The 22,452-nt window shown below is 46.6% G+C and overlaps 1 protein-coding gene across 3 annotated transcripts in view; it reads right to left on the reverse strand.

Annotated features, from left to right (window-relative positions):
- elmo3 (engulfment and cell motility 3) overlaps window positions 1-22,452 on the reverse strand; it is a 119,189-nt gene that overhangs the window by 96,043 nt on the left and 694 nt on the right. The window lies entirely within an intron of this gene.

Raw genomic sequence — 22,452 nt, forward strand, 5'->3', positions numbered from 1 at the left:
ACTGGATAACGGGACCTTTTGCTCTCCGATTGGTGTAGGGAGGTAGTGAATGGAATTTTCCCGTCCTGCCCACCACGGGAATCCTAACGGGTGGGGGCGGACCAGTGCAAAGGTCCGTTGAACTTGGGTGGGATTTTCCAGTCTTCGGATGAGCACAGCTGGAAAGTCCCACTCAGTGTGTCACAAGGATGGTTGTGTTGGCTGAATAATGGCCAGGGTGGGGGGGGGGGGGGCGGGGTGCACAGAAAAAGAGACCATGCATTGCTTTTTCCCGCGCATTTTACAATTCTACAAACATCAATCTACAATTACTCAACTTCACAGCAGTTGTGTGTCCACTTGTCAGGCAAAACCAACTTTCCACTGCCAGCTTGGGCCTATCTCAGGCAGGCCTCAACAGCGGGGAGGAGGGATTATGTTTGACATGAAAGAAGATGAAATATTTTCATTAGGTAAGTGCAACTGGGGGGATGGGGGCTCTGTTAAAGATACAAGGACTACACCCCGACAACATCAAGCTCCACAAAGGATAACAACCAGCAGAGTCAACCACATTTCAAAGGCCCATATCTCTAAAAGAACTACTTCCAAGCTGTCTGGAGCCTCTATCTGAATCACAATCAGTAAATTACCACACGACTGAGGATTGGAAGGATATACTGACGGGGTGAGATGAAGGGAGATGGCTGCTACGGAGTATAAACACTGACATACTCTGGTAGGAGATATCACCCACCCACCCAGCATACACCTCATCGCAAAGTGGCCAATCAGTCTGCTGCGGCCCTGAGGAAGGACATATGGCACACCAACAACAGAGCCCTGAATCAGTACCTGGTTGGTGATCCTATGTTGGAAATCCCAGGCTTCAACCTCCTGTGAGGCGAATGGGTCAAACTGAATAGATTTCACACTGGAATCAGACCCTGTCGCAACAACCTCTTCCATTGGGGACACTGTGACTCACCCCTGTGTAACTGTGGCCAAGTGCAAACCATGGTGCATATAGAATCATAGAATCCCTACAGTGCAGAAAGAGGCCATTCGACCCATCAATTCGACCCATCACAGACCACCATCTCACCAAGGCCTTATTCCCATAACTCCATGCATTTACCCTCGCTAGTCCCCCTGACACTAAGGGGCAATTTTAGCATGGGCAATCCACCTAACCTGCATTTTTTTGGACTGTGGAAGGAAACCGGAGCACCTGGAGGAAACCACACAGACACGGGGAAAATGTGCAAACTCCACACAGAGTGGCGCAAGCCGGGAATCGAACCTGGGTCCCTGGCACTGTGAGGCAGCAGTGCTAACCACTGTGCCACCATGACGCCCCATAATTAGCAAATCCCCTGCCCTGTGCTTCAGTGATGGCTTCACTGCCCTACACCAGGCTGATGAGGAGGCTGCCAACTGGCTGAAGATTTTAAAATTTGAAATCTAACTGTTCATCAGTGCATATGATAGTGGTAGTAACACTGGCATAAAGTGTTAGGCCGAATGGCCTGTTTCTCTTCTGGAAAATCAATGTAATCTCGTGTAATGAATGATATTTGCCTCCATCTCCAAATTACAAGTATTACATACACAACAACACTCTGGGACCACAGTGTCTATCTATCTCAAGCTTCCAGTGCTGTCCTCCTATTAGCAGAGCCCACGAGAAGCCTCTGGTTGAAGGTGAGGGACTCACTCCTGCACTGGGCCCGAGCACAGACCAGAGCAAAACAGCCAGTTACGACTTTCACAGGGGACTAAGATAAAAAGCAAAATACTGCGGATGCTGGAAATCTGAAATAAGAACAGAGAAAATGCTGGATAAACTCAACACAATCATATGGACTCTAAATGCCACCTGTTTCTCCACAGATGCTGCCACACCTGCTGAGCTTTTCCACCACTTTGTTTTTACTTCACAAGGGATTAAGTTTGACCTTCAGATGTTCATCAGATAATGCAGACCATGTGACGTTAAGAAAGGTTACCTCTGTCTCCCCACTCCTCCTCAGGTCACCTGTTTGTCCTTTGCACATTGCAGTTAACACCTGCCGTTCAGCTACTCGTTTAACAATGATTGACAGGTCTGCTGAGCACAGGAATCCTCCCAATAAGGGAAGGAAGGTCGACAGTGTCTTTTAATCAACGTTGTACCCCATTGTCTATTTAAAATTCAAACAGCTTCATAAAAGTACCCCACATTCTCTTTCCCAGTTCAGAGACTAATCCAGGCCGACACTCCAGCGTTGCACTGAGGGAGTGCTGCACTGTCAAAGATGCAGCCCTTAGTATAAAATAGTAAACTGATTTTGGGTGGGATTTTCCACCCATTCCCTCCTGTGACATCTTCCAGTCCCACTGACAGTGACACCCCCACCCTACCCCCGGTGGTGGAGGGCGTGAACAACAGGAAACCCCGTTGACAGCAGCGGGACCAGAAGATCCCGCCGCCGGCCAATGGTGGGCAGCCTCTTACCACAAAACACATCATGGGTGGTGATTGGGGGGGGGCGGGGGGGAACAGAAAATCCCATCCCTTGTCTGCACTCTTGAGAGGGATGTTACAGATCCCACAACACTGTCTGAATATAAGCCTCCACCAACTTCATTAAAATAGATGATCTGGTTATTTATTTCCATGCTGTTTGAGGGAGCTTGCTGTGCACAAATTGGCTGTCATATTTCTTACATTACAACACTGACAATACATGAAACAAAATTCATTGGCTATAAAGCACGTTGCAACATTCTCTGGTCACAGAAGGTGATAGTTATTTAAACAAGTCTTCTTTTCTGTGAAGGGATTGCCGCTTGCCAGAGGACAGTTGCGAGGATGCAGTGTACCTCAGCCAAGTGATCATTCTCTACATGCCAGTACGGGCATGCCGCTGACCCTGAGGGGAGAGGGTACAGGAAGCGGTGCCCAATCCCCTCCTTCGGCTGATGCCCAGACTAAAAGGCACCAAATCAGCAGGGATCTGTCAGATTAGATGTTGATTTGTTGAGGTAACCAGTTTGAGGAGGCATGCCACAGCCAGTGACAAAGATCCCATTTCATCTGTTCTCACTCCACAACAACCTATCGGTTCCAGGTTGGCTGTAGGAATAGTCCATATCAAGAATCCCCCAGGAAGGCGAGTGAATGTACTCGGTGACAGACAGGGCTCCATGCTAAGTTATCATATCACCAGAGTGGGCCAGTGCCAAGGAGAGTTAACCTGAGATTTTCTGTCCGTCCCCCCACCCCCGGCCTCCCCCTCCCTCCCTCCCCTCCCCACCCACCTTGTGTCAGCCATGGCTCAGTGGTATCACTCTTGCCTCGGAGTCTGAAGGTTGTGGGTTCAAGTCTCACTCCAGGAACTCAACCGCAAAATTTAGGCTAAGCCTCTAGCAGGCACTGAGGGAGTGCTGCATTGTCAGCAGTGCTGGTTCCCAGATGAGACATTAAACCGAGCGCTCCCCCTCCCCCCTCCCACCACCCAACCCCTACCCTTCCCCCCAGCTGTTCTCTTAGGTTAAAGTAAAGAATCCCATAGGACTATTTCAAATGAAGAGCATGGGAGATCTCCCCCATCCCACCCTCATCCGTATCACAGCTAACAGACGGATTATCTGAGAGCTCTTTTTGGGAGCTTGCTGTGCACAACTTGACTGCTGTGGCTCCTATATAACAACAATGACCACAATTACAAAGTACACTGACTGTAGACAGCTTTGGAATGTCCTGAGATTGTGAAAGATACCATAAAAATGCAAGTTCTTTCATGTCTTTTGTTTTGAAAGGAGCAACTGATCACTCAAGGCCCCGAATTCTACTTCTGATAAAACTCGAGAAGAATGTTCTCTTCCTGCCTTAACAGCCCTTGAACTGCCACATTCTCACACGCTGGACATTCCCGAGTTGCCAATTTTTATGACTGCAGTAGTAGGTTGGCATCGTTCCCTCAGCCCAGCAGACATGAAGCATGGATTTTTGTTAGGAGGAGATTTAAGCAGAGATGTTCACCAGTAAAAACATAAAGCCACCTACTGCAGATGGCTCAATGGTGTTGACTGGTGTGGTACTGGGCCACACACAATGGAAACATTCGGTCCCATGGGCCTGTTTAACCACAATGTTTACTTATTCATTCATGGGATGTGGGCATCACTGGCTGGGTCAGCATTTATTGCCCATCCCTAATTGCCCTTGAACTGAATGGTTGGCTTGATGGGCCATTTCAGACGGCAGTTAAAGTCAACCACATTGCTGTGGGTCTGGAGTCACATGTAGGCCAGACCAAGTAAGAACGGTAGATTTCCTTCCCTAAAGCACATTAGTGAACCTGATGGGGTTTTTTTTAATGACAAACGACAATGGTGTCATAGTCATCATTAGACTTTTCATTCAAGAGTTTTACTGAATTTAAATTTGCCATGGTGGGATTTGAACCCGTGTCCCCTGGGTCTCTGGATTACTAGTCCAGTGACAATACCACAACACCACCGCGTCCCCTTAACATCCGAATATGCTGATCTCCATCACTATCCCATTTACCATGAGGTACAACCTAATTTATGCTTAGTTCTCGATTACAGCTATCTGTCCTCAGATGGGTAGATAAATCACCTGTCATCATGGTGACAGCTACAAACTGTGATTAAATACAAACAAAAATTATCATTCATAATAGTGGCAGACAAAGCATAAAAATAAAGTATAAAATAATTGCAAAATTATGAACATTTAAGTACTTAAATTAATTACAATATATTTCAAAATGTAGGTCTCCCTAATTTACAGAATAAAAATCCCTACTGCACTCTGCGGTTTATATTGAAGTCTGGAGATCATAATTTGCCAGGTTGAATTCTTCAAATTCTCAATTATTTACAAACTATTTCTGTCCTTACTATGTTCTCAAAATATGCAAACGTTTTTTCATTAATAATTCCTTTTTGTCCTATGGCACTATTTAAAAGGCCCTTTTTATCTTAGAAGGGATTTGCAGTAGGTTTCATGCTCCACCTTGTCTAACAAAGATCTATTGATCTGAGTTGTAGATTTTTCAGTTGACCCACCCTCACTAGCATTCTTTCCCCCAGGGTTGGGAGGGCTGGAGGAATGAGGTTCCTGATTTCGACTGCAGAGACTCCAGGTTTCAGTTTCTCACGTTGAGAAAGAGAACTGCAATTGAAATGACGCAATTAAGATCAGTCCTCTTGCACTGAGGCAGAAAACTACTCAAATAATAGCCATCGCTGAACTTTAACAACTCAAGAGTTACTAACTAGAAAACTTAAGGACCCCCTGTAAATACTGATACACTCCCCAGGGGCCACCAGCAAACACTGATACACTCCCCAGGAACCCCCAGCAAGTACTGACACTCTCCCCAGAGGCCACCAGCAAACACTGACACTCTCCCCAAGAACCCCCAGCAAGTACTGATACTCTCCCCAGGAAGCCCCAGCAAACACTGACACACTCCCCAGGAACACCTAGCAAACACTGACACTCTCCCCAGGAACCCCCAGCAAGTACTGACACACTCCCCAGGAACCCCCAGCAAACACTGACACTCTCCCCAAGAACCCCCAGCAAGTACTGATACTCTCCCCAGGAAGCCCCAGCAAACACTGACACACTCCCCAGGAACACCTAGCAAACACTGACACTCTCCCCAGGAACCCCCAGCAAGTACTGACACACTCCCCAGGAACCCCCAGCAAACACTGACACTCTCCCCAAGAACCCCCAGCAAGTACTGACACTCTCCCCAGGAACCCCCAGCAAACACTGACACTCTCCTCAGGAACCCCCAGCAAACACTGACACTCTCCTCAGGAACCCCCAGCAGATACTGATGCACTCCCCAGTGGCCACCAGCAAACACTGACACTCTCCCCAAGAACCCGCAGCAAATACTGACACTCTCCCCAGGAACCCCCAGCAAACACTGACACTCTCTCCAGGAACCCCCAGCAAACACTGACACTCTCCCCAAGAACCCGCAGCAAATACTGACACTCTCCCCAGGAACCCCCAGCAAGTACTGACACTCTCCCCAAGAACCCCCAACAAACACTGACACTCTACCCAGGAATCCCCAACAAATACTGACACTCTCTCCAGGAACCCCCAGCAAACACTGACACTCTCCCCAGGAATCCCCAGCAAACACTGACACTCTCCCCAGGAATCCCCAGCAAACACTGACACTCTCTCCAGGAACCTCCAGCAAACACTGACACTCTCCCCAGGAATCCCCAGCAAACACTGACACTGTCCCCAGGAACTCCCAGCAAATACTGACACTCTCCCCAGGAACCCCCAGCAAACACTGACACTCTCCCCAGGAACCCCCAGCAAACAATGACACTCTACCCAGGAATCCCCAGCAAACACTGACACTGTCCCCAGGAATCCCCAGCAAACACTGACACTCTCCCCAGGAACCCCCAGCAAACACTGACACTCTCCCCAGGAACCCCCAGCAAACACTGACACACTCCCCACGAACACCTAGCAAACACTGACACTCTCCCCAGGAACCCCCAGCAAACACTGACACTGTCCCCAGGAATCCCCAGCAAACACTGACACTCTCCCCAGGAACCCCCAGCAAACACTGACACTCTCCCCAGGAACCCCCAGCAAACACTGACACACTCCCCACGAACACCTAGCAAACACTGACACTCTCCCCAGGAACCTCCAGCAAACACTGACACTCTACTCAGGGACCCCCAGCAAATACTGACACACTACCCAGAGACCCCCCTGTAAATACTGATACACTCCCTGGGGACCCTCTATAAATACTGACACTCTCTGGGGAGTCCCAGTAAATATTGACAGAATCCCCAGGGGCCCCTATAAATACTGACGTAAATCCTAGCCCAGGGATCCCATGTAATTACTGACACACTCCCCGGATTTGCTGGGAAATGCTGACACATGCCAAGAACATCTGTCCTAACTTTCAACAGTGCCCACCAGCCATTGGACAATCGCTTATCATTGGAGAACCTGTTTTTATGCACCAAAGGTGCAGTAAAGGGGTAACTTGAATAAGAGCATACTGAGCATGTGCAAACAAAGCTATATCACAGCGTTGTCACACACTGAGGGATCGTTTGAGTGGTATCTCACAGGGCTGCTCCTGCTGTATATCAGTCTTATTTAACCTTTGTAAATAGCTCACAAGTAAATAAATGTTTTTTGACCAAGACCATTGCGTTTAACAAGATCTCTCCTAGAATAAGAAGCAAAGGGATTCCAGCACAAACCCATGATGACGGATGGTGGCAGTGGTGACTATTCCCACAGAAGAATGGTACAAAATAGTGAGACAAGCCCCGAATGAAGCCCAACAACATTGCAGCTCAGCGGGTGAAGAACTTTGCAGCCAACCTACTGGCCACACCTGAGACCATTGGGTAATGATAGCACCCAGTGACTGGCAGGACAGGCAGCACAGGAAAAAAAAACCTTGGACCCGGATGCGCAATGGCTACTGCTTTGCCCATACCAGAATCTTCCCAAAATATTGAGGGCCCCAGACAGACTGATCAATGGCAAAATTGGAGAAAATGTCTTACCCAATACCACAGTGCCTGAGGCTATAGAGAATAAAGGTCAAGTCATCACCTTGTTATATGCTGTTAGCAGCATAGCAGATGATGTGCTGACCATATAGGGGGTGAATAAAGAGACAGTCTAGTATGAGGATGTCATTGGAGTCTTTGACTCATACTTCAGTCTCTGTAAAAATATTGTTATCGAGAGGGTGAAGTTTAACCGGCACAGTCAAACACCAGGTTGAAAGGATTGAGTGTTCGTCAATGAATTGTATCACCTCACTGAAAATACTGAGTATGGAACCTGAAAAGACGACTATGATCAGAGATAAAATCATCATTGGTGTTTTAGATGAGGATCTGCTTAGAAATTGAAGCAAAGCTGTACAACTGGACATTGCTACAGAGAAGGCAGTATAAAGCTTTTGTCCCAGATGAAGTTGTTCAATTAGTGAGTTGTAAAACTGAAAGTACAGCAAGATAGCAGCCAGGAAATCATAGAATTCCTATAGTGCAGAAGGAAGCCATTCGGCCCATCGAGTCTCTACCGACAGCAATCCCACCCAGGCCCTATTCCTGTATTTATCCTGATAATCCCCCTGACACAAAGGGGCAATTTATCATGACCAATCAACCTAACCCACACATCTTTGGACTGTGGGAGGAAACCAGAGCACCTGGAGGAAACCCGCGCAGACACGGGGAGAATGTGCAAACTCCACACAGAAAGTAAACCGAGGACGGAATTGAACCCGGGTACCTGGTGCTGTGAGGGTGCAGTGTTAACCACTGTGCTGCCCTGAAAAGGCAGCAACTGTCATTTTCCAATGTCCAGCTGTGGCAGGACGATGGCCTACAGGCAGAAGTAGTACTCTGCCCAGATTGCACAGTACTCTTGGGACTGCCTTCAGTGAGATCTCTTCTAGAATAAGTTAACAAATCCCAAACACTGATCCTTAAAATGACGAAGGGGTTCTATAGGCAAGTCAGATTGCAGAAGTTGGGACTGTTCTCCTTGAAAAGAAGAAGGCTAAGAGGAGACTTGATAGAGATGTTCAAAATCATGAGGGGGCTTGACAGTGTATAGGGAGAAACTGATTCACATCGTAAAAGGATCAAGAATGAGACATTTAAATGAGAGATGAGGAATGAGAGATTTAAAGTGAGTTGAAGAAGAAGTAAATGTGATGTGAAAAAACTTTTTTCACAAAGCGAGTGTCTAGGGTTTGGCATACGCTGGCTGGAAGTGTGGTGGAGGCAGGTTCAATTGAGGCATTCAAGAGGGCATTAGATGATTATTTGAATAGAAACAATGTGCGGGTGTACGGGGAAAGGTAGGGGAATGGTTCTACGTCATGATCTATAATGACAAATCCCAACACATGGGACAGCTGGTGCAGACACGATGGGCCAAACGGCCTTCTTCCGTGCTGTAACAATTCTATGATTCTGGGACATAGAGATGACGTTTTCACTTGTGGAAGGATCCAATACTCGGGGTCATAAATATAACAGGCATTAATAAATCCAATAAGGAATTCAGGAGAAATTTCTAGTGGAACTCGCTACCACAAGGAGCCATTAAGATGATTAACACAAACCCATTTAAACACAAGCTTGATAAACGCATGAGAAAGAAACAGGACATGTTGATAGGGTGAGAATAGGAGAAGTGGGAGGAGGCTTATGTGAAGCCTTAATATTGGCACATACAAGTTAAGTCTAATGGCCTGTTCTGTGTGGTAAAATTCAATGTAACTCATAAAACATGATGCTGCCAACAGATAACATTGGTACGAGGGCCTCCTAAACTCTGCTGCCCATGTCCTTGTCTGTACCAAGTCCACCCATTAGCCTAATACTCATTGAACTACACTGGCTCCCAGTCAACAACATCTCAATTTAATACTCGCATCCTTGTTTCCTTAGACAACACCTTCCAAACTCACGGCCACTACCATCAAGAAGGACAAAGGCAGCAGATTCCTGGGAACACTACCACCTGCAAGTTTCCCTCCAAGGCATTCACCATCCTGACTTGAAAAATATCGCCATTCCTTCATTGTCCTTGGGTCAAAATCCTGAGATTCCCTCTCTCACAGCACCATGGGTGTACCTACACCACAGGTACTGCAGCGGTTCAAGACGGCAGCTCATCACCACCTTCTCAAGGGCAATTAGGGATAGGCCTTGCCAGCGATGCCCACATCCCATGAAACAATAAAAAAAATCCCTCCAAGGTCTCACTCTCCTTATCGCTGTAATCTCTCCAACCCCACAACCCTCAGAGATAACTGTACTCACCGAATTCTGATCTCTTCAGCATGTCCCATTTGAAATGCTCTACTACCAGTTATTAATTCAGCTATCTGGTTCCAAAGCTCTGGAATACAAAAGATGTCGCTGGGGGTGATCCCATGGCACTGTGCAATCTAGGCCAGGCCTGTCTCCTGCCAGTAGATCACCTTCCTGCCACAGCTGGGACACTGGAAAATGGTGGTTGGCACCTTTTCAGGCCCTTCCCTGCCTTGCTGTACTGTCAGTTTTGCAACATTCTCCACCTCTCTCTCTCCTCCTTTAAAACACTCCTTAAAAACTGCCTCTTCCAGGAAGCATTTGGCAAACTGCTTTAATATCGGCATATGTGGCTCAGTGACAGATTTTGTTTTGTAATACTTCTGTGAAGAGTCTTGAGACGTTTCGTGACATTCACGGTGATGGAAAGATAAGTTGCTGTTGTAACAGTCGCCATAGTGACAGTTCCACAGCCAACACCGCGACTTGGCCATACCTCGGGGACGTGGGGAGCCATGTTGTTTTACTATGTGCCTGCCTTGGGAATGGAAGAATGGCGACCCCCCAACCTTTCGGCTTGTGTACACGCAACTCCTTTTACCACATCCAAATAAGTGAGTCATCAAAATCAATTTCTGCTCCGACACAAACAAAATGTCCAATTTGTACCTCGACCCATTTAAACCACTCCTGCTGGGCCTGAATTTAAATGAGGATCATTGAGTGGAGCAGAGAACTTCTGAATGCAATCTTTTTTTTAATCCTCTCCCTCTTGTTAAGAAAATCTAGGTGAAGGGCCAAGGTCTACAGAGCCGGACACAATCAAGGCTAAACAAGCGCAGAGGGAAAGACAAGGTGACACCAAGACCTGTGGCTAGCAGGGAGGGTAAACAGAAGGGAGTGAGGGGGTGATGCATGGGGAAGAACAGCAGAGAATAATCGGAGGTGGATAATGACACGTGTTCAAGGGGGAGGGAAGAGGTTGACCCTTCTTGGAGAGTAAAAGGAACCAAAGAGGAAAGGATGCAGTAATATGTAAAAGGCCAAGGTAACTCCACCCTGTTGTGGGACACTCCCATTGGAGGACAGAGAACACACAACTGCCCAGAGATAAACTGTGATTTTGCATGTGAAATATTGCCACTGGTCTCAACTGTGAGTGACTGAGATGGAATAGGTGAAATTGGACAGATTCCCTTCACAGTGGGAAAGGTAGACATTTAAAGTTTATTTATTAGTGTCACAACTAGGCTTACATTAACACTGCAATGAAGTTACTGTGAAGATCCCCTAGTCACCACACTTGGGCACCTGTTCAGGTACACTGTCTGTGTGGAGTTTGCACATTCTCCTCGTGTCTGCGTGGGTTTCCTCCGGGTGCTCCGGTTTCCTCCCACAGTCCAAAGATGTGCGGGTTAGGTTGATTGGCCAGGTTAAAAATTGCCCCTTAGAGTCCTGGGATGCGTAGGTTAGAGGGATTAGTGGGTAAATATGTGGGGTGGGATTGTGGTCGGTGCAGACTCGATGGGCCGAATGGCCTCCTTCTGCACTGTAGGGTTTCTATGATGATTCTATGATGATGACTGAGGGAGAATTAAGCACGGCCAATGCACCTAACCCGCACATCGTTCGGACTGTGGGAGGATTCCGGAGCACCTGGAGGAAACCCATGCAGACACGGAGAGAGTGACCCAAGATGGTAATCGAACGTGGGTCCCAAGGCACGGTCACCAGCGGTGGAACATAATTATCAGGGATGCGCAAGTTGCTGCAGGAGGAGACCAGCTAGCTCGGAGGGCAGGAGGAGATTACTGAGATAGGGAGGGGCAAGGCTATGGAGGGTTTTGAAAACAAGGTTGAGAATTTAAAAATAGAGACAATGTTGAGATGGAGAGTGGTGGCAGTGTGGGAGAGCTTCATCAGTGCAGAGGGCTGTAGAGGCTGGGTCGCTACGTATGTTCAAGTCTGAGATAGACAGATTTTTAATCAGTAAGGGAATCAAGGGTTATGGGGATAAGGCTGGAAAGTGGAGTTGAGGATTTTTATATCAGATCATGTGTGATCTCATTGAATGGCACAGCAGACTTGATGGGCCTAATGGCCTTCTTCTGCTCCTATGTCTTATATACAGGTGGAAATTGGATTTGTGTTGTTGGATGATGACACCAAGGGGCAGCTGTAGATGAGAAGCTGAAGAGGCAAAGGATATTTAATTGGAGTCATCAGAGGTAATGGTTCAGGAGTGGGAAGAGAAGCCATTGCAGATGATAGTTCCATTGCTCTCACAGCAGACAAAGTGCTTCTTTTGAGTTGTATGGTTCAGCTATCCATGGAACATCACTGCTGAACTATTTGGGGGAGGGGAAGAGGCGGCTGAGAGGAGGGGAGAGTGCTGGCTTCTTGAAGGCTGCACCTTGTGGTGACATTGCATCAACTCGCATGAGAACAGTTCACCCACTGGCAGAGATGAGAAGTTCAAGGGAATATAAGCGCCTTGGGGATTGTGGAAGTGGGAGGGGAGGGGCTGAGGGAGGGAGTGGAGCTAAGGAATGCAGATGTGGAAGGGAGACATTCAGTGTCTGGAGGAAGCAGCAATTCTATGCGAACAATGGTCAAAATGGGAGAGAAAGCAGAACTGCTTATTGGTTCTTCTGTCACATACAGAGCCATTTTATAGCAGGAGGCAGAACCCGCCCTTTGGAACATAGATGAAAAGAATCTCAAAATAGATCAGGATTTTCCACCTGATTCTATCCTGTTCAGACTACTTGTTATCAAAAATGATGGAAGTAATAATTGGGATTGGGACAGAGGGAAGGTCTATTTTGTCAGTTATGGTTCAGCGTGTAGCACTTTCTGATTCTAAAAAGTGTGGGTTCAAGTCCCACTCCAGAAACTTCAGCACAAAATCTAGGCTGACGCTCCAGTGGCGTGCTAAAGGAGTGCTACACTGTCTGAGGAGACTCCCGCACCCTCCTGGCCAATATTTATCCCTCAACCCACGTCTAAAAACAAACTGTCCATTATCACATTGCTGTTTGTGGGATCTTGCTGCGTGTTTCCTACAGTGACGACAATGTAAAAATACTTCATTGGCCATAAAGTCACAAAAGGCGCTATATAAATGCTCGTCATCTTTTTTTTTCCTTCCATGAGGGAAGGAGGTGGAGAGTCAGGTCTGTCGTGACACATCGCCACAAATAAACTGGGAGCTAAAAGAGAAAGCCAAGTAAATGAGGAATTACAGACTGGGTGATGCCAGTTTGGGTTTCATAGAGTAAGCAAAGCCCAAGGGAGACCGGGAGTTCCAGTCGTGAGAATTTCAAAGAAAAACAATGAGTCAAAGCAGGAGCAAGAGTCAATGGTCCTCATTTCAACACAGGAAGGATTTAGGATGTAATTCTTTGCCTGCTAGTGCCTATAACTGCCTGATAAACACTGCAAACGAGTTCATGATTGCTCCAAATATCTTTGGTGGTGGATTTGTAGAAGATATGAGGGCTCCTTGTCGTGTCAAATGTAGAATTGGGATTTGTGCCCATTTCCCTTTATCAGAGAGAAACTTAATAAGTGTTTTGGAGACAAATGCACAAAACATACCCAACATAATAAAATCCTACACATTGGATGGCCAGTTGATTTTTTCTAGGTCATGTTGACAGATAGAGGGAGGAAATGAGTTGGAATTTTAGAATATTGTCCTGTTATCCTTCCGATAATACCACTGCATCTTTAGACCATAGCTGTGCCTATTGGGACAGACAGAATTGCTGTAATGCCTCCAGCAAAAGACAGCACCTCTGCTACTGAACTGTGTACTATCAACAACATGTACCTCAGCAACTCACCAAGGCCCCTTAGAGAGCACCTTCCAAACCCCTGACCTCTACCACCTAGAAGGACAAGAGCAACAGATATCTGGGAATACCTGGAAATTCCCCTCCAAGTCACATCCTGACTTGGAAATATGGCACAATGGCACAGTGGTTATCACTGCTGCCTCACAGTGCTAGGGAGCCGGGTTAGATTCCCGGCTTGAGTCACTGTCTGTGTGGAGTTTGCACCTTCTCCTCGTGTCTGTGTGGGTTTCCTCCAGGTCCTCCGGTTTCCTCCCACAGTCCAAAAGACATGCTGGTTAGGTGCATTGGCCATGCTAAATTCTCCCTCGGTGTAACCGAACAGGCGCCGGAGTGTGGCGACTAGGGGTTTTTCACAGTAACTTCATTGCAGTGTTAATGTAAGCCTACTTGTGACACTAATGAATAAACTTTAAACTTTATAGTGCCGTTCCTTCACCGTCGCTGGGTCAAAATCCTGGAACTCCCTTCCTAACAGGACTCTGGCTTCTGACACCACATGGGCTGTACTGGGTGAAGAAGGCAGCTCACCACCACCTTCTCAAGGGCAAATAGGGATGCCTAGATCTCATGAAATAAAAGAAAACTATCAGAGTGGAGCCTGAATCCACTGCCTCTAAATGCATAAGGTATGAGGGCCAAGCTGGTACCAAGAGGAAGGAGAGCGAGAGGCTGGAATTAAACATTACATTTCTGCATTTCAGGTCAATAGAATCACAAAATAGAGAGAGAGGCCATTTGGCTCATCATGCATGTTCTGGATGTTTGCTTGCACTCTTCTCCCTTGCCCCATTACGCTGCAAATATTCCCTTTGAAACTATATTTTTTCCATTCATTGGATTTGGGTGTTGCTGGTTAAACCAGCGTTTATTGCTCATCCCTATCAGGCCATTTCAGAGGGCATTTTAAGAGTCAACCACATTGCTGTGTGTCAGAAGTCGCATGTAGGCCAGACCAGGTAAGGAAGACAGATTTCCTTCCCTAAAGGACATTAGTGAACCAGACAATCGGCAACGGTTTCATGATAACTTTAAATTCCAGATTTTTACTGAATTCAAATTTTATCTGCGGTGGAATTTGAACCTGGGTCCCCAGAGCGTTACGCTGGCTTTCTGCATTACTGGTCCCATGACAATGCCACTGCACCACCTCCCCTGTATGACCACTCCTTTTGACAGTTCACATTGAGTTTGATTCCACCAGATCATAAACTGGCTGTGAAGATAAGTCTCATCTTCTCTCAGATTCTTAAATCTCTGGTCTCTGGATGCTGACAGTTTTCACCTTACTCTAGCCAAAACTGGTTAATATTTGAACGCCAACTACCAAGTCACCCCTTAACCTCCTCTGCTCTGAGAACCCCAGATCTCCAGTTTCTTCACCATTAACCGAAGTCTCTCATCCCTGGTCTCATTCTAGTAAATCTGCTTTGTACCCTCTCCAAGGCCTTGGCTTCAGAAGCATACAATCCCGACAGCTCAGAAGGAGACCATTCAGCCCATCAATCTGCACCGACTCTGCGTAAGAGCATCCCCGTAACCCAGTGCATTTAACATTTCCAATCCACCTAACCTAACCTGCACATCTTTGGACTGTGGGAGGAAATTGGAGCACCCGGAGGAAACCCACGCAGACACGGGGAGAATGTGCAAACTCCACACAGACAGTCACCCAAAGTTGGAATCTGGCACTGGAGGCAGCAGTGCTAACCATTGTGCCAATGTGCCGTCCTTGATATCCTTCTTAAAGTCTGGTGCCCAGAATTGGCCACAACACTCCAGTAGCAGCCTAATGAGCGATTTATTAACTATTTGGTATAATTTTCTTGCTTCTCTTTTCTGACTCTGTTCATAAAATCATGGATTCCTAATGATTCTGGACCTTTCCAATTGATCTTACCACCAGCAAATATCGTTGTGCACAGACCCCCAGCTCTCTGTTGCTCTGGTTTCATCGTGTTTACATTTGACTTCCCTCCAACAATGCAGTGAGCAATGCCAATGGTGAATCTGCTGGCATTCAGTACACTTGCACTGTGGAATATTATAAATTTGGGTAGCATTATGAATAATACATTTTTATCACAATGAATAAGAAAAAGTAAATTCACTTAAATATGATGGACAGGGCATATAAACAGACAATTTACTGCCCATGGTAGTTTCAGATCCTAGTCTCAGATATTCTTCTCTCCTTCATGGAAGCCATTAGTTACTAAAATGTACGATGACCTTTCAACAGCAGAAAAACATGCAGGTACTATTCTGACACACCGTCCACTACCCTCCTGGCCTTTGAGTTTGATAATAGTAGGCCTGTGCCCAGGTCAGTGACACACTTTCAAAAAATCCCAGGTGGAGTCCACCTGAACTCTCCATCTACTTTGTTCCATTTGGCAGCAACTCTCAAACCCTCTACCATCGAAAAGGACAAGGGCAGCACCTGCAAGTTCCCCTCCAAAACACTCACCATCCTGGCTTAGAAATATTTCATGTTCCTTTACTGTTGCTGGGTCAAAATCCTCCATCTCCCCCTCCCATCACTTTGGCTGTACCTACACCACAAGGTTCGAGACAGCACCACTTCTCAATGATGGACAATAAAGGCTGGTCTTGCCTGCGATGCCCACAAACCATGAGTGATTTTTTTAAAAGTTGCACCCTTCAAAAGAAACATCTGTTCATTCCAGTGACCTTTTGTTGAGATTTGCCTCACTTTCAGAAGATAAAACTCCCCTGAAGAACCATGATCAAGAACCAACCATTTAAAAGCATACTGGAACATCTACCACTGTGTGGGTAAGGAACATCATGGTAACACCATTAGCTCCAGGTTTCTCTTACACGTCACCTGAGTTGAACACATACAGCCTTTCCTTCATAGTACCAGCCTAATGTCTTTGGAGAACTTCCACATCAAGGACTGAACTGTTGAAGGAGAAGGTCCACCCCCAACTTCAACATTTCCTGCACAGTCACATAAACAGACCCGTCAACACAACAGTCTGTGTTGGTGTTCAACCTCTACGTGAGAAATAGTCTCTATTTTATAAGTCCGTACTGTTCCCATATCCCTTCATAACCATTTCTACTCAGCTCTCCATCTTGTTATAAAACGTTAACATTGTCCCTGCTTCGATCACTAGTTCCAATGCTGTTAGAGAGGGGATTCCAGGATTTTGATCCAGCAACAGTGAAGAAATAGCGATATATTTCCAAGTCTTGCTTTGGAGGGAAACTTGCAGGTGGTGGTGTTCCCAGGTACCTGTTGCCCTTGTCCTTCTAAGTGGTAGAGATTACGGGCTTGGAAGATGCTGTCAACAGAGCTTTAGTGAGTTGCTGCAGTGCATCTTGTAGATGGTACACACTACTGCCACTGTGCATCAGTGGTGGAGGGAGTGAATGTTTAAGGTGGTGGATGGGGTGCCAGTCAAGCAGACTGCTTTATTTGGATGTTTGAGATTCTTGGGTGTTGTTGGAGCAGCAATTATCCAGGCACGTGGAGAATATTCCATGACACTCCTGACTTGTGCCTTATAGATGATGGACAGGTTTTGGGGAGTCAGGAGGTGAGTTACCACAGAATTCTCAGCCTCTGACCTGCTCTTGCACCCACAGTATTTATATGGCTAGTCCAGTTCAGTTTCTGGTCAATGGCAACCCCAGGATGCTGATGGTGGAGGAGCTCAGTGATGGTAATGCCATTGAATGTCAAGGGGAGATGGTTAGATTCTCTCTTGTTGGAGATGGTCATTGCCTGGCAGTTGTGTGACACAAATGTTACTTGCCACTTATCAGTCCAAGCTTGAATGTTGTCCATGTCTTGCTGCATGTGGACATGGGCTGCTTCAGTATCTGAGTTGTGAATGGCGATGAATATTGTGCAAGTATCAGTGAACACCCTCACTTCTGACTTTTATGATGGAAGGAAGGTCATTGATGAAGCAGCTGAAGATAGTTGGGTCTAGGACACTCCCCTGAGGAACTCCTGCAGTGATGTTCTGGAGCTAAGATGGTTGACCTCCATCACCATTACCACCTTCCTTTGTGCCAGATATGACTCCAACCAGCAGCGAGATTTCCCCGATTCCCATTGACTCCAGTTTTGCTAGGGTTCTTTGATGTCAAGGACAGTCACTCTCATCTCTGGAGTTCAGCTCTATTGTCCATGTTTGAACCAAGCCCGTATTGAGGTCAGGAGCTGAGTGACCCTGGCGAAACCCAAACTGAGCATCAGTGAGCAGGTTATTACTGAATAAGTGCTGCTTGATAGCGCTGTTGATGAGACTTTCCATCACTTTACTGATGATCGAGAGTAGACAGGGCAGTAAATGGCCAGGTTGGATTTGCTATGCTGCCCCCTTACCCCTACAATGCAGCTGTGACTACACTTCGGAAGTACTCCATTGGTTGTAAAGACTTCATGGAGTTGAGAAAGTATATAAATGTAAGTTCTGCCTTTTGTATACAGGACATACCCTGGCAATTTTCCACGTTGCTGGGTAGATGCCAGTGTTGCAGCTGTACTGGAAGAGCTTGGCTAGGGGCGTGGCAAGTTCTGGAGCACATTTCTTCAATACTATTGTCGATATGTTGTTAGGGCCTTTGAAATATCCAGTGCCTTCAGCCGTTTTTTGATAATCACTTGGAGTGAATCGAATTGGCTAAAGACAGACATCTATAATGCGAGGGACCTCAGAAATAAATTCATCATCATGGGCGCTCCTCATTTGTGGGTAAGTTTTCAGAGGCTCAGGTGAAACAGTAACTTCACCCAAGGACTTTCTCACCCATCACTCTAACACTGTAAGCTGAGCTGCCTGTAATCTTGGGACGGGAAGCTCTGGTTCAAAGTGCTGGCTGTGCTTTGAAGGCACTGATTGGTGTCTGTGTGTTTAACACTGGGTTCATGTCTTACAGAACCTGAGCAACGATAAAGATCTTTTCTTAGCCCGAGGGCAACACCTGGTCAACACCTCATTCTCCTTGCTGCCTATTTCTCATCCTGTGTGAAGCCATGGGAACTGCTTGCTTAAAAAGGAACAGCTTACGATTGTTTAGGATCTTTTTGTCATCTCATCAGGTCACTACAGGCATAGGTACATCTGAAGTGTAGTTACAGCTGTAATACAGGTACCAGCGACAGCACAGAAAGCTCCCACAACCAGCAACGAAATTATGAACAGAGTATCTCTTTTACACTAGGGTCAGTTGAGGGAAAAACATTGGCCAGGACACCAGGGATAACTCTCCTACTCTTCTTCAAAATAATGCCACGGGATCTTCCGCATCTACCTCAGAGGACAGACAGGCCCTTCAACAAAACACTGCACCTCTGACAGTGCAGCACTCCCTTCCTCAAGTAGCAGCTTTAAATCAGGTGCTTCAGTGTTTGGAGTGGGACTTGGGCAGCATGGTGGCACAGTGGTTAGCACTGCTGCCTCACAGTGCCAGGGAGCTGGGTTCAATTCCGGCCTTGCTGTGACTGTGTGGAGTTTGTACATTCTCCCCATGTCTGGCGTGGGTTTCCTCCAGGTGCTCTGGTTTCCTCCCACAGTCCAAGGGTCTGCAGATTAGGTGGATTGGCCATGCTAAAATGTCCCTTAGTGTCCCAAGATGTGCAGGTTAGATGGATTAGTATGGTGAATGTGCGGGATTACAGGGGGGGGAGGGAGAGGTCAGGGGAGAATGCCTTGGTGCAGACACAATGGGCTGAATGGCTTCATTCTGCACTTTAGGGATTCTATGATTGAGCAGAAAAGATAGGAACTGGACTGGGCCATTCGATGCTGCTCTGCCACTCAGTAAGATAATGGCTGATTTTCTTCTTCTATCAATGGTGTGTCTGGGAAATGTGACCGTGAATGCTATATATGGAATATGGTATGGAAATTCCTTTCAGGGGACGACGTGTTCATCACTGGTCAGTGCCTCTCCTAGCCAAATAATGGATCACCTGTGGGCGGCATACAATAGCTCGAGAATTATTGCAATCTGGGTCAAAGTCCTGCAACTCCCTCCCTAACAGCATTGAGGGTGCACCTACACCACAGGATCTGCAGCGGTTCAAGAAGGCCACAACCTTCTCAAGGGCAATTAGCGACAGGAAATAAACACTGGTCCAGCCAGCAAAGGCCACATCCCATGAACAAATAAATAAAAAGTGTTCAGCACCAGGGACCATTTCAGTCATAGGTCTGAGCAGAAACATGAACAGAAAATGCTGCAAAAGCTCAGCAGATCTTGCAGCATCTGTGGAGAGGGAGAATAGTGTTAACGTTTCCTGCTGGACTCTTCTGTAGAAGTCATACAGAATGTTAACTCTACTTTCTGTCTCAACAGATGCTGCCAGACCTGCTGAGTTTATCCAGCACTTTCAGTTTTAATTTCAGATTCCAGCATCCACAGTATTTCACTTTTATCATAACACCATGTCTGATCTCCTATTGAACCACTCGCACTAAGACAGTTCCTGGCCCAGTCCTTGGTCTACGAAGAGCTAGCTATAACCTCACGAACTCTGCATTCCTCCATGTCTGGCCTCTGCATTCCCTGACAACCTGCGCCGTCCACATTGGAAGCCGTGCATACAGCTGTCCAGGCCTCAAGTCCTGAAATTTCCTCCCTAAACATCTGTGCATCCATCTTGATTAAAACTCTCCTGAAAGCCTCTTGCGTTGACCCAAGTGTTTGGTTGCTTGTCTTTCTTGCTACATTGACATGGAGAGAGAATGGCACTCTGTTAAGTGTAGCTGTCACCAGAGTCATTATCATTGAGTCACTGTACAAAGGATGGTGCACGACATGCCATCCTCTACTGTTGGAGCAGAATAACCAAATTATTTTAAAGCAGGAAACAGATAATAGCTAAAAGAATCTAGGAAGTTAGCAGGATTGTGGTTCCAGTGAAGAGGAACAAGAGAATAGATTTGATTTCCTGAATGATCTGTTCCCACACCGTAACGACTATGATTCACCAGAGACCCAATGTGAAAGAGGATTAAATGTTCCTACCGAGTATTTAATTTTGAATGTCAAGTCAACATCTTCAAATTCCCTCGAAGTCACTGGAACCTGCTTGAGAGGTTTCCGACAATGCTCAAGTGAGGAATCATTCTTACAGTAGCCTTCCTCTCAATACTCAGGAAACGAGCATCGCTTTATTAGTCACTACTTCCTAATTTTGCTAATCTCCGCTCTTGCGTCCATCATATTCAGTTGCTTCTGCCTGACACTTTGGTTTCTCAATGCATCTTTTGACATTCCAATTCTTTAACAATGTTTTTTATATCTTTTTATACACATTTTGACAGTCCCTCTTCATTTCATATTTTCCCCAGCGTCTTGCTAATAGTGGTCGGAGCCTGTTCCTGTACCTTACCAGGGTAACGGCTGACTTGGTTGAGATAGGACATTGCCTGCCTGCTTTCCACTGCTGTGCGTTGGAAGAAATGCATAGTGATGGATGAACATGTTTCAATAGATGTGGACACCTCCCTATTGCACCCACATCAGAGATCAAACACAGGAAGATATCAGTGATTACCTTTACCATGGACAAACACAGAGAGATATCACAGTCCAAAGATGTGCGGGTTAGTTTGATTGGCCATGCTAAAATTGCCCCTTAGTGTCCTGAGATGCGTAGGTTAGAGGGATTAGTGGGTAAATATGTAGGGATATGGGGTAGGGCCTGGGTGGGATTGTGGTCGGTGCAGACTCGAAGGGCCAAATGGCCTCTTTCTGCACTGTAGGTTTCTATGATAAGCCACACCATGGGCAAATACAGGAAGATATCAATGATATCCCACACAATGGACAAACACAGGGAGATATCAGGATATTCCATACCATGGACAAACACAGGGAGATATCAGGATATTCCATACCATGGACAAACACAGGGAGATATCAGGATATTCCATACCATGGACAAACACAGGGAGATATCAGTGGTATCCCACAACATGAACAGATCCAAAGAATTATCAGTGATATCACAAACCACAAACAGATATCAATGGTATCCCACACCACAGGTTGGACTCTGGGGTATATTAGCAGTGTTCTTAATTTCGGGCCGGACATAGTTCATTGCTTGTGTTCTTATGTGAAACTGGCGTTGGTGAAGCCAGAACATTGCAGATGACATTGCCGACTGTCCCACAATGAGTCAGGACATCTGGCATTGCATCAGTACAGATTGTGCTCAGGCTGTCAATTCAGAACTTCAGATTCATGAAGAAACTAACACCAAACTGGAGGGCAAATGGGACAAGGATGGGGCAGGGCATAGGCAGGGGGAGGGGACAGGGGCAGTGCAGGGAAGAGGGTGCAGGGGAGAGGTGTGGTGGGACGGGGGCAGGAGAGGGTGGGGGACAGGGGTGAAGGGGCAGAGAGTGTTAGGATTGTGCCACAAGCACTAAGGTAAAGGGGGAGGTGTAGTAGAAGGGAAAGATAGTGGATGGGAATGGGATGGGGTATAAGGGGGAAGAGATGGTATCGGAGTAAGGAAGAGGCAGGGAGCTAGCTGGGGTGTTGCACTGGAGAAGGACTGTAAAGGCTATCAACAACAGCTGCCTGTCAGGGAGGGGAGGGGAGGGGAGGCACACAGACTAGTTCACACCCATCCTGTATAAACAAGCACCTTGAAACCAGAGTACGCACTCAGTAAAAAGTGGAAGATTAATGAGTAACACCTGAAACATTATCACTGACTTGTCAGCACAAGGGACCA

Source organism: Mustelus asterias, chromosome 4, assembly GCF_964213995.1.
Source record: "Mustelus asterias chromosome 4, sMusAst1.hap1.1, whole genome shotgun sequence".
In the NCBI taxonomy this organism is placed as follows: domain Eukaryota; kingdom Metazoa; phylum Chordata; class Chondrichthyes; order Carcharhiniformes; family Triakidae; genus Mustelus; species Mustelus asterias.